Raw genomic sequence first — 13,835 nt, 5'->3', positions numbered from 1 at the left:
TCTAAGAATGTTCTTACTTGTTTATTCACTGGTGTTTACATAGACCATAACTATAAACTGAATCAAATATCATCTTCATATAAAGAAAACAATTTATTTATCTATAATTCTAACATTTAATTTATTTTATCTATATTACAATTTTATAATGCTGGTTCTGTTTGAAAAATTGTAGTTTAAAAACTGCACTGTTTAGATAACGAGTTCATTTTGAAGTAGTAATTGGCCGTCCTATGCGTAAGCATTGTTTACGATAGAGCTACAATTTTCTTGTAGAAAAGTGTTTAATATTCGCCATCTTTGACCTAAATTACTTTCTTGTAAGAAGTGTTTACGACAGAACAGACTGTATGTATTGCATAACAGATCTCTTATACAAACTGACAGGATCTTTACGACAAGATTCCAAAAAGAATGACATTCTGTTTAAATATTAAATGAAATTTCACCCGTCTAAAGTATAAATGGTGAGTGGTAAGTCAAAATATCTTTGTCATAATTAGTTTCATTTTTGTACTTTGCTTCGCAAATATAATCACTAACCGCGCATGTTCCGCGGATTTTTCTGTTACAAATAGCTTTCGTAATTTAACAATAACCTTCAATCTGTAAGCAGCGTTGAGCATTCGTTTTATATTCTACCAATATATCATCAGTAATGTTCAATTACCATTATCATAATCAATCATTGAAATATATAGCTAATTAAATGCAACTTGCCAAGCAAAATAAAATCATACTATCAATGATGAAAATATTATAAATAAAAACACACTTAAGAAAGCCCAAAACGTCCCTGTTTATTTAAAAAAACTAATTAATCTTACACAGGGCAATTAAATTCTTAATACAAAGAAAGTAATGTTGACAAATTGTAGCTGAATCGGATAATTGTAATTATTTTGTTATAACTCAGAATATAAAAGAATGGTAAAAAATTGTTTAATTTTACCTGTCAATGTTTCTTGCGTGCAAACCATACCTTATTATGTTGAGAAAATTAGCCCGACAAGTTAAGATTGACTGCTGTCTCAATGCGGCTGTTTATTATTTGTTTGATGCATGAGACTGTAAAAATGTTATTAAGTTTAGATAATCAAAAACACGTAAATTTGCCTTAATCTGGCATTATAATCATGCATTTGAAAAGTTATGTATTAAAACGGTCATTGACGAAATGTTCAAATGTCTCAAAGTTAGGCAATTTTGAAAGTTGCAATGCGCATATCAATAATAAACGCTTGTTGATACGTTTTAAATTATATTAATTTAAAATGGAATTGTGCTGATTTTTTTCGCGGTAAAGTTGAGTTAAATAAGTTATAGTTTTCAAGAGGTGGACTATAATTGTGGTAATTGGCCATTAATTTATAATAAAAATGTTAACTTAAGGATATAACATAAAAAATGAAACTACCTAAGATATAAGTGTGTCCAATTCTTTTTTTGAAGTTAAATTTTACCGATACATTCCGAACGATATTTATGGAATGCCCTTGGATCATGTTGGTTATTTATAATTATTTTTGCATACTTATATAATACATGTATATGAAAATCAACACAATTATTGCAAAAAGTGATTTTGACTTTACCCACTTCACTCGCTATTTAGACTTGGCTGTGCATAATGTCAATTTTAAATTAACAAGATATTAAAGGAACTACATTTTGGCATATGATAAAAAGACAGAGCTTTTGAAATTCTTAATGGATCGGTTGTGACAATATTAATTATGCAAACAATTATAAGACATACTGACAAAATCAAATCTTAAATCAATTCGTAAGTGTAATAATAACATATAGCATTGAAGAATTTGTACACTTTCTTTTTTCGGGGTCATTTTGTACAATTTCTCTCTCAAAAAAAAACAGACGATGTAACCAGGATGCACATTTTAGAGCCAAGAGGAGGTACTCATATCAAAAGTGACAACATGAAGTTAATTTTGTTGTACAATTTTCTCCGAACTCAAGTGAACTTGTGTTTAAGTCCCATGTACGTGAATGACATATATAAAGTAAATGTTTAGCACACTATAAGAAAGTTAAGCAACGTTGTTAAATATAAAATACGTATAGAAAGGGCCAGATCATGTAATGGTATACAATAAATATCGAAATTCTTTTCTCAGATGAAAACGTCAATACTTTGTCAATTATATCTGATACAATAATCTTTCATGTACACACGAAATAACACTATTCTCATATTTTGCGCAGATAACAGTCATTCAGCTTCAATTTTTTTTGGCAGACCATAGCGTAGGGCATTACATCTTTCCACCCTTTAACATTACGAACGTGTTTTTGTGCTTTTTTTTACTAGCTGACTAAAAACAGCATCATAATAACGCTATAAATCAAGATCTGACGATAACCAATAGGTTGTAACCCGAGTTTTCAGATTTTGTAAGCGATGCGTTTTCGAATTCTAACTGCTGGAAAACCAATACCGAGCAGATAATTTTTACGATTTCAAGAGAACAAACACGGCGTTTAACATATACCCTGCAAGCAAACTGGCAAAATAATCTTGCCCCTTAAAACTTAAAAATTGAGTCTATTATTTCATGTTCACTTGATTAAAATTACTTCAAACAATGTTGTTTTTTTTCTAACAAAACAAACAACAGCAACAATTTGTTTTACTTCAACGGACAACGATGTGTTGATACTTCTAATTTCTATCTTTTAAACTCGGTTTGATTTCATGGCTCATCATAGATTTCTCGGGCAATCCGAATCTAAATAAAGGCGAAACATATACGGTGGTAATCAGATCTACGTATAAGAAATAAGTAGAACTTTGTGCTACATTTGTAAATTCGATATGACAAATAGTAATGTTTTGTTTTCACATTATATGTTTACAAACAAACAACAGCATTTTATCGGCATAAATGTTACATTAACAATTATATAGCTTTAAACGTGAAATAATGTATACAGTTGTACAAGTTTTAATGTGCAAAATAATCATATTTGTTTAAACCAATTATTTTTTAGGATGAGTTCAATATGATAGACTTCAATTTCCCTTTGCCATAAACAGTATCGCTATATTAACACTGCTAACGGACATTATATTTAAGCTTAAATGTTGCAATCTTGAATGTATTAAATACTATTTATGAAAAGGTGCAATCACGCATTTATGTTGATATCTTTCCGCGTTGCGCGTTCTACAAGGATTCATGTATATCTGTTTAACAATCAGAGTATTGAGCTGTATTGATATATTTCAATCCAGGAATGTTTGTATAACAAATGATGAAATATGCAACGCTTCTTCTAAGTATCGGTGAAATGAAGTCAAGTTTACAGACAGTTGTATTGCATGTATTAAGATAATTTGAATAATTCGTCTTACAAGTAACTCCACGCCGGCATTAAGATAAACTTACACTTCTTATGTACTTATAAGAATATTATTAATGTGTTAAGTACAATGATGGCACTGGGAGTAATTACACTCATAAGATTCCAAAGCTTTCTGTCCAATTCCCAAATGTATTTTATAAATAGTGTTCATCATGCAAAATGTAAATATATCTAATAAATATGTTTAAACCAAGACAAGGATGCTTTGTTATGCTAAACACATTCATTGCTCATTATTTCCATGCACCAATATGCGTCTTTCATGGATATGTATTTTTATTTCTGTGTGATTGTGTTTAAGATAAACTTCAGGAGAACGCCTATGCTACTGTTATTTGAACTTTTGGCCTAACCAAAACCATTTTGCATATACATGTGATGATTTTGTTTGTTAAATTGTGAATTTGTAGAGAGTGTTTATATTCTTTACATGTAATATTGTTAAATTTTAAGATGCATACCCCTTTGATTTGTGAAGAAGATAGTAATTGAACTGTTCTACAGTTTTTAAAAAAAAAATTCTAATGATACTTGTATATAATTAAACGTTAAATTTTCTTTATACTAATTGTTTGATTACAAACCTTTGAAAGTACATCGTTTTACAATTGGATAATCTAATGAAATCCATCTGCCAGTGTTATCTTAATAAAATGGTTTGAAATGCAAATGCTGCCATTCTTACATTAATTGTATTTTGCAAAACTGGAAATTTTCCTTGGGAAAACCGATATCGTGATCGAAAATGAATTCTTGAAAAACTAAAATCTTTCCAATTCAAAATCACTATTAATGCTACTATCTTAAAACGCACAATGTTATTAGATACATTTTCCTTTTCATTGCAAAGTACTTTAAATTAGTTTCTTTTAAAAAGAGGGCAATGACTTCGATTTCATATCTAAATACTGTTGCGTAGCTTTGGTACTGAAAGCTAGGTACTGAAAAATCACCATATAGTCATACCATGCAATAATAGAAAATGTAAATGCAATTTATTTATTCTTTTATGATTAAGAACATGTTTATGTTTTAAACTTTCTTATAATGAAGATGCTGAACATGTAAGGAATGTTTTATAGGTATTTGGCATATAACATCGTAGACATTACATACAATTTGATCGGGTTTTTTACTACATGTACAATGAAATCAATGTACAGTGTTTTTCTTTGAAGTTTTTTTTAATTACATTTCAACTTTGACGATTTACCCGACAATATCTAGTCTTAATTATCAAATAGCTTTAGGGAAAAACTTTTCAATTGACTCTTGAAACAGAAGTTTCTTATTTCAATTCGTCTTTAGCGCATTTTATAGTATTCATAAAAGAGACAAGTCCGACTGCAAAATATACCGACATGGTTTTAACGTGTTTTAAATAGTAACAGTTACGACAGATTTAATATTTGAATTGTTTAAATGAACTTGGAAAAGTTAACATTTTATTACAATTGTAATTGTAATGAACGACTGTTCTTGTTTTGTGTGATGGCATCAATTGACAAAAAAGAGAATTTGCACAATATATAATACGCCATATATTGTGAGAAATCTTTGAAGCGACCGTGAAATTCATTCACTCAGACGATTTGAATATATCACTGTATAAAAAACTGTCCCTGGAGATATTTAAACTGCTCTGATTTCTGTATTTAAATAAAACGATGCCGTACATTGAATAAAGGCTCCACTGGCATTGTTTTGATATAATAATGCTATAAGTATGTCACTGTTTAGCTTAACTAATATATGAGACACTCTCTGCAAATACAGAGCTTAAAAGTTGACATTAACTACAAAGGAAATAAAACCATCATATTTAACAATACATATCCGGATAAAGTTATAATCACGTTGTTATAGGTACATAGATATAATTTTCGTCAAAGGTTTTGTTTTCCACCTTTAACAAAAGTAAAGCATGCACTATGTATGTTATTCATACATAATATCATATAACGTGAGTGTTGCATAACATCTGGGATTGTATTAATCACATACATGTACATATATAATCTTAAAACGCTTTTTTAATTGAAATTGTTTAATTGAAATATTTTTTCAGTCAAATTTACGTATCTTTTCACTCTTATTTGGTTGGCAATTGTTCATTTGACTCAAGTAGAATTAGTCCTTTATTTTTATAGGCAAGACATTGAATGTATTTTCTTCTCAGGTTTTTTCGAGAAGAATGCGTTCATATGATCCGTTATCAACAGTAAATAAAACAATTGGTTCAAATTGAGATGTGAGTAGTAAACTGCAATTATAGACAGCCTTAAAAGATGAAAAGTTCTCAATGACCTTCTGTATTTTTTTTCTTCCAATGCTACAAAAATAAAATTTACTTGTAGCTGTTTATTTGACTTTCTTTGCCTTTTAAGACAGAGAATTCATATTTCACTTGATTACACATTAGTCATTAATAAAAGACAATTAAATAACAATTTTTAGATATAATAGGAACATACATGTAAACGCCAAGCGATTTCTTTACGACAATAATATAAAAATAGGTAAACCCTTATTTTGTATAAAAAAATATGAAAACAATATGAGGAATTAACATGTCAATGAACATGATTTGGATTTCTGAATTACTGTACTTTATAACCATATGAATAAGGGAACAATATCAACATTAAAACAAAATTGATTAATGCCATGATCATGTATTTAGGTGAGATTCACAGTAGCAAAATATAGAAAGCAAGCTTGCGAATGTAATGTTTTGAATCGCCGTATGAACATATCTGCTGTTGTTTATCAATTCAAAATTTAATCTTTTTATAGGATTATATAACCACGTTTAACCACGTTGCCTTGTAAATATTGAATTCTTTCTTTCTCACGACTGCGAATAATGCATGAACAGATAATTAACAAGGATTAAAAATACTTTGTTCTTTAAACGATTGAATCCATTTATTGTACGAATTCTATTGTTTCAAGATTTACTATGTACAACAAAGAGTTGGTGCATTGTTGTTAATCATGATGAAATGCAAAAAAAAAAAAAGAAAAATAAATAAATCAATAAATAAAAACACATACCTAGAACCGTAGAAATCATATAAAAAAATTGGAGAAAGTGTGAGATCCCGCGGAAGCATTGATCACAACAAAATTACTTGAAAATTGAAGACTCGGTTTGATTGAATCGGTACATAAGGGATAATGAAAAGGTGCAACATCCCTCTTGACCCTTAGCACCGGCTTGAGCGATACTCAATTTTCAACGCTTAATAATGTTAGAATCAAATATCAAAATATAACAACATTTAAGTGAAATATGGGGCAGCTTTTCACGACTGCCACACAGCACTTGACACCTGCTGTTGTGAAGTATAACAATCTGGTAAAAGTGTGATCCTCGGAAGCATAAATCACAACAAATGTTCATGAAAATTGGAGGCTCGGTTTGATTGAGTCTGTACACGTTGGATAATGAAACAGTGCAATATTCCTCACGCCAAAAGCACCGGCTTGAGCGGTACTCAATTTTCAACACTAACAAGTGTTGGAATCAATGGTCCCGAAGGACCAATAATTAAATAAACAACCAAGATTTTTTTATCTGTTCAGTTTATTCTATGCAAAAAGCGACAAAAACTCAGATAATAAGGAAATACTATTTGTATTTGCCCTAATTTAATACAACAGAAACTTGATATCACCACCTAACTCTGGTAACTCTAGTAGATTTTCGTCATTGATAGGAATGCCGTATTTTCATCGTCCGTTCTTCTGAAATCTCTATTTATGAAGGAAATATATAATGTTTTAGGTTATTTCCTACTAGAATTAAATGCTTAGCAATTGACTTCTTACAGACCGACGGGAAAGTTTATCTGAACTTTTACTTTCAATACAGTCTGCTTTATTCTTGGACAGGGAAATTAATGTAAAACGAAACGTCATCTGTTGTATATGAAGGTTTCAAAACACGGAACTTTTTTACGTTTTGTCTGATTATATTCTATAAAAATAAATAATCTGGAATAGAAAGCAATCTTAAATCTTAAAGCCACGGAAAATGAAAATTAAAACATAAACATGCTAAATTGCTGACTTGGGTTGATTTTATCTGTAGATGAGAAACATTGAAAAATGAAACAACTCACACGCCCCAGGCACAAGTTTAAGTATTATGTAATATTTTAAAAAGGGAAATAAAGGAAACATTGATTCAAAGAACCAGAAATCTATATAAATAATAATATATTTTTTACATTTTTTTCGATTTGTAAATCGCCTCTGAAATCGTGGTTAAAAAAATGCGTATTAACCTTTTGTACACATTTTATTTAAAAACATTATTTGATTCATACACTGCAATTGTACCCAGAGCAGTACAAAACATCTGACTGATGTCCATTGTAGGGCATAAATGAATACTATTTGAAAAAAAATATAACTGTTATGTTTCAATCCTTTATATGCAGCTTTCAAATATACTACGATGAAACGTGATATTTAGATTCTATTCTGAGACGAAAATTTAGAGACTTAAAAAAAATGTTCATTGCAGATAGCGTTTACATCAATAAATACATTTAAGTTGAAAACAATTTTGATTTCTCTTATACCGCTCGATTTATCATACCTTAAGTACTAAAAATAAGTTAGAATTATTTTTTAATTAAAGAAAATTGCTTTGAGTTTCAATATCATTTAGGTATATAATTGTATTCATTTTTGGAATCCATTTTACACACCTGCTATCGTATCAACCTATTCCATAAATCCATTTTGATGTAACATAATTGTTACATTGGACATACGATCACAAAATTATATTACCATTCATTATTTTATGCTTTTCAGTGGATTACTGATTTATCTGTGAAAATTATATTTGATAATTTCACAGTGAAAATTATCAAAATATAATTTCACTTTTTTCAATGACGAAACTACTTTTTTAAGATTTTCCCCATGTGGTACCTCAATTTTATTTTTACGGACAATTCTGACAATGTCAGGCTGTTAAAAGAAATAGCAAAGCTGAAATAGATAAATAACTTTAAATGTCAAAAGTAACACAGAGAGAGAAAACTTACTTCTATTCCTTCAAATTCCAATCACCAAATTTCGTCTCTAAATTTTTTTGTTTCGTTTTTACAGTCTGAAAAATACATTCCTTCCCCATGCAAAACTGCTCTTGATGACATTTGGGCATCTATTAAGTATCCTACGAGCAATAACTGCCGTAATGCTTTTATGAAAAATTGAAAAAAGCAATTGACAGCCACCACTCGTAAAATAAGTAAAATAACCGCAGCGTTCCCTCCTTCAGCAAGCTTCCAAGTTTTCCATTTTCCTAGCTCCTTTTCTGAATGTTTTCACTTCTGTCAACACTTATTTTTTGTCTGTTACAATCCTCAAATAAGTTTTCTTTCTTTTTTTAAAAAGGTGTATGACTAACAAATCCAAATTATATCCTTCTGAATCTTACAACAATTTTTTTCCTCCCCATGAAATACACAACTTTAAAAAATGGCTTGCCGTTTACATTTTAGAAAGCGAGGTCTAATATAAATTCGCAGCAAAAACAGAAATATGGATGGATGGTTGGAATTTTTCTTGCAAGAATTGTTTGTTTTTATTATTTTTTAAAACAAAAGCGATCATTCATATTTTTTTTTAATAAAATGAATAAATATCACCGTCATTTAACCTTGATTGGCGGACTTATTTTTCAGCTCAAGACTTTTTCTTGTTTTTAAATGAAAAAAAATTTTTCCCCCCTAAAAATTGGGGGGTCTCCCAAAGGGGGAAAAAAGATTTTAATATTTTAAACCGTTAAAATTATGGGAAAATTTATTTTAAAAATTGTTTTTAAGCCAAAAAAAAAATAATAAAAATTTTTTTCTTTTTTGTTGTTTTAAATGGGAATTTTTTTTTCATCTCGTGACTTTAAAAAACCCGTATTCTCCAAATCCTCCCACTCGTGGAAACTGTTTTTTAAAACTCACTCCATGAAAAAAAATTTCCTTTCACACAAAAACAAACAAAAAATATCCTCTATTTTAATTTTTTTAAAAATTTTCCGTTATTTTTACGGGGGAATACCAAACAACAGACTTTAGTTCAACATTAAAAATTTTAAACCCAAACAAAATAAACCCCATGACAAAAAAATTTTTTTTTGTCTTAAAAATTGAACAAATTTTTGATAAAAATATTTATGAACTTTAAACCCGATAACAAGGAGACAAGGATTTCTGAATATAAAACTGCATTTTATGGCATAAATCTGATCTACTGCCAATCCATTTTGTATTAAAAGTATACCAGTAAGACAATGTATAGCGAGCTATAACACAGCTTAATTGAAACGTTATATAATGAATGTAGAGTCAATGTAAAGCTAACATTTATATCTTCCACGATAACTGTAATAAACTTTATTTACAATCTTGCAACATAAAATAAAAAAAATCAATTGTCGTTAAAAATGAGCATCATATTGTCCATTTGTTATTATTTGTTAACATGACAATTTCAAAATAGAGTTTCTCCTCTTTCAAACTACCACTATTCGTTTGTGATATTTTGTAACAGTTTGAATAACAGTAAATGAAACCCATAACACCAGAATGTGTTCTGGCTTTCATTTAATCAAACTTGTACAGTTAGATTATTAAACGAAAAACGTCAGCTCTGATATTATTGAATTGTTCAATTGACCGAGGGTGAGCTAAAGGTTATATGAGGTTGAATTGCTTTAAGAGTTCAAGGGCATTCTGTATACAAATGTCAATTGAATAATATATTTTTTGTCTTGGTATTATTGGAAATGTCTGTCATCTGTTTGTAATTGCGTATCATAAATAGGTAGTTATTAATTTTTCCAAAAAAATTTAAATTTTAAATTTATCTTTAAAATTCAAAATTTTAATTTCATTTTTGCCCAAAATTTATCAAAAAAGGCCCTTTCTCGTAAATGATCCTTTTAAAAAAGTTAAAATTAAATTTTTTGCATTTTGAGGAAAAATTAAAAATTTTAGAGCCCCAAACGGAAAATAAATTTTTTTCAAACTAAAAGAAAGATTTTTCACAAAACTGATTCAACCATTTTTTTGTTTGGGCAAAGGAAAATTTTTTTTAACAAAAAAATCTTTTTTTGATGTATTTTAAACAAAATAACCCCCCCCAAAAAATTCAACCCAAAAACAAAAAGATTCTTGGGACCAAACATTGTATAAAAAAAGATTTTGAATTGGTGGCGAAAAATAAATAAAACCAGTTTTTAACCGCAATTTTCAAAAACTCAAACGAATTCGTCCTCTGGAATAATTGTTCGATGATTGCGCTACATTTGATTTTTTCTCATGTTATACTATATCTACATGTACTATGAAGTGATCCCATACGCGTTTAAAGTTAACACATATGTGTCAGTCATTCTAAAATTTGGCTAATTTTTTAACAAAATATGTTTTAAAACTACATAATTATATGGTATTCGATAATCACAAACTTTGCACTCGTCCAAGCATCATGATAAAAACAACTACTAGTATTTGCACTGTACATTACACGCAATTTTTGTGATGCGACTTGGTATCAAAGCTATTTAGGTATTCAATGAGCCAATCCAATCATCAAATTGTTTATTCAGATAAATCATGGAAGACACTTTTCATTTATTAAAAGAGTTTGTCATCATTGGAAGGCAATTGCTGATATTAATCTTTTGTTTTTTGCTGCTTGTTATTGTTGTGACTAAAATATAGCGATTTGATTGTCTCTATCCTGCATCTTTTTATTGTTATTATCTCTTTGATGCACTACTATGATTAAAGAAAAGATTTTGAAAGATATGATTTATATCACTTTTAGATAATTATCTTTAGCTTCAGCTTGTTAACCTTTATATTGTTTGGTATCAACTTTAATGATTTCATCGAGCTTATTTATATCAATATTCATTTAGAACAAGTGAGATGAATGGAGATGACATGTGTTTATTCGACATATTCATTTAATAATAATTACAATTCAAAATGTTTTGTATAAGCTCAATATTTGTTACGATGTTATTTTGCTATAAATAGGACTCTGGGGAGTTAAGTATTAAATAAGAATAATAAAATCTGTAAATTTGTATATAAATTATCTTATAGTTATAGTTTAAAACCTCATCTCAAATTTCCTCCATTGTTAGTGCTGGACTCGATAATCCCGAAGGATCAGAAAAATATAACAACACTGAAGTGATGAACGGGGCAAATTAAGTATACTTGTTCCGTTTATCCTAACATCAGTTTGTGTGTTACCAAGAATGGTTACCTTTATGACGTTGATGCATCGTGTAATGACATTTTTTCGATTAGATATATATTTTTCTATCTTCTTCAATTAATAATACGACTTCTTACATCATTATAACTAAATTCTGTTCGCTTGCAAAAGTGCAACTGAAATATTATGATATTGCCAAAGCATTTGTTTCCTTACATAGACATTAATTACCGAAGTTATACATAAAGGGGTTGTGGAGATGATGTCATCTTCACTTTAAAGCCAGAAAAGATCATTTGGAAATGATTCAGCCTGTTTTATCTCCAGCCAGATAAGAAGAAAATACTTTCAACCAAATAAGCAATATGATGTCTACTTTCCTTCTCGGATTTTATAACAAAATCATATTGATTTAAACACGCCCATCTAGATATTTTATTGCTTCATATATACTGTCTATCCTAGTGCATTTACCGATACAGAAATAACTTTTCTTTTAAATACATTACTTTGAAATATGCCTTACTTTGCTATTTAAGTATTTGTGTCTGGAAATAACAAATTCAAGGTTTCTTAATTAATTGTGCTGCTATATACTGTCTGACCCTTCGATGATTTATTTTTGACGTTTATAGGCATACGGATTAGTATTTGTATTAATTTCCCAAATACAAACTTTAGCGAATATCATTTATTGTAAAATACAAGTTCATGGTGATGACATAGATAGAGATATTTTCGAGGTAAAGCAAGTGTCCTCAATTTTAGATACGGTTTTCCTGGTCATTTGGAATTATTGTTGTATACAAGTTAGGCAGACCTGAAACTTTGCTGGTGGGAATGAGAGGCAAAGTCTTTACCATTGTATGTTATGAACTGACTTAATAATTAAAAATGAAGAATATTATATACGAAATGTATTGTAGTGTTTTGAACATAAGACTGTCAGAGTAGGTTAAAAGTAATTTAGAAAAAAGTGTACTAATAATTTAGCCTCATTTTTGGAATATATTTGATACAAGGATAGAATGTAAACTATCCACTTTCTGTTCATATATTGTGTATGGCTACTGCATGTCATATGCTTATATATGAATATTTGGGAAGAAAGGAATAGTGTGTGTAATATTTGTGCGAATTCAAATTTACTTCTTACTCTGCAATTCTTTCCTGGATATATTTTGGAAGAAATATTTCAATACATTCATTCTAATATTATTAATAATTTCATTCGAACATCTTCAGTGAGTGTATGTCAAGATTTATTTGAATGGTTTAAATTAATACATTCACAGTTTCCTAAAATTATTTTACAGTTTCACAGTTTTAATTTTAGATGATGTCTTGAATATTTGAACGATGACATTGTTGACAAAATATTTTCATGCATTGATTGGTTAAACATATTGATATTCAATTAGATTGTAGGAAACTTACTTCTTAATATTCATTGATGTTGACACTTGCAAATCAGTTAATGCATTTGAATATTTCATTTTAGCTAACAACTAGTGTGTGGTATTGATGCGAATGCATATTTTCTAAGTCACATTGTAAATACTATAAATGATTTTAATGAAACTGACAAAATATTCCTACAAGATTCAACAAATTAATTACATTGTATATGTACATTATTGTACATTTTACTCATCCAAACGTAAAAGGTGAGTAATAAAGATGTCGCGTGTTCATGGGACTTGCAATAAATAACCTTCGTAATTTGAAAGTAACGTTTATTTTGTAAAAACAGTTGAGCCTGTCCTTTTAAATTCCCAACTAATGCTTAATTAACATAATGATAATCATTCTTTTGAGATACTCGTATATAGCTTATTGAGCTCAACTTGACAATAAAATGTAAAACATATTGAAATTTTAAAGGTAAAATGTCACATATAAAAAGACTTCTTAGAATGATTAAAACGCAAAATGTGTTTAAGAAATCAGTCTAACAAACTTCTTTTATACTCTAAATACAAAGAAACGTTATTTTGACAAATAGTCGCTATCGGTTCAATGATAATTAATTTTAGAAAATCGGAAGACAAAAATTGTTTTTGACATATCAATCAATTTTACATGTTGATATTTTTTCGTGCGTGCATATCATACCCTATTATGCGTGAGAAAAAATAGTCTGATACGTTAAGATTGACTGATGTAAATATGTCTAAATCTGACATGTAAATATA

This window comes from Ruditapes philippinarum, unplaced genomic scaffold (genome assembly GCF_026571515.1).
Source record: "Ruditapes philippinarum isolate M1 unplaced genomic scaffold, ASM2657151v2 ctg5548_1_1_1_1, whole genome shotgun sequence".
Lineage (NCBI taxonomy): Eukaryota > Metazoa > Mollusca > Bivalvia > Venerida > Veneridae > Ruditapes > Ruditapes philippinarum.
This window is presented reverse-complemented; position numbering follows the sequence as displayed.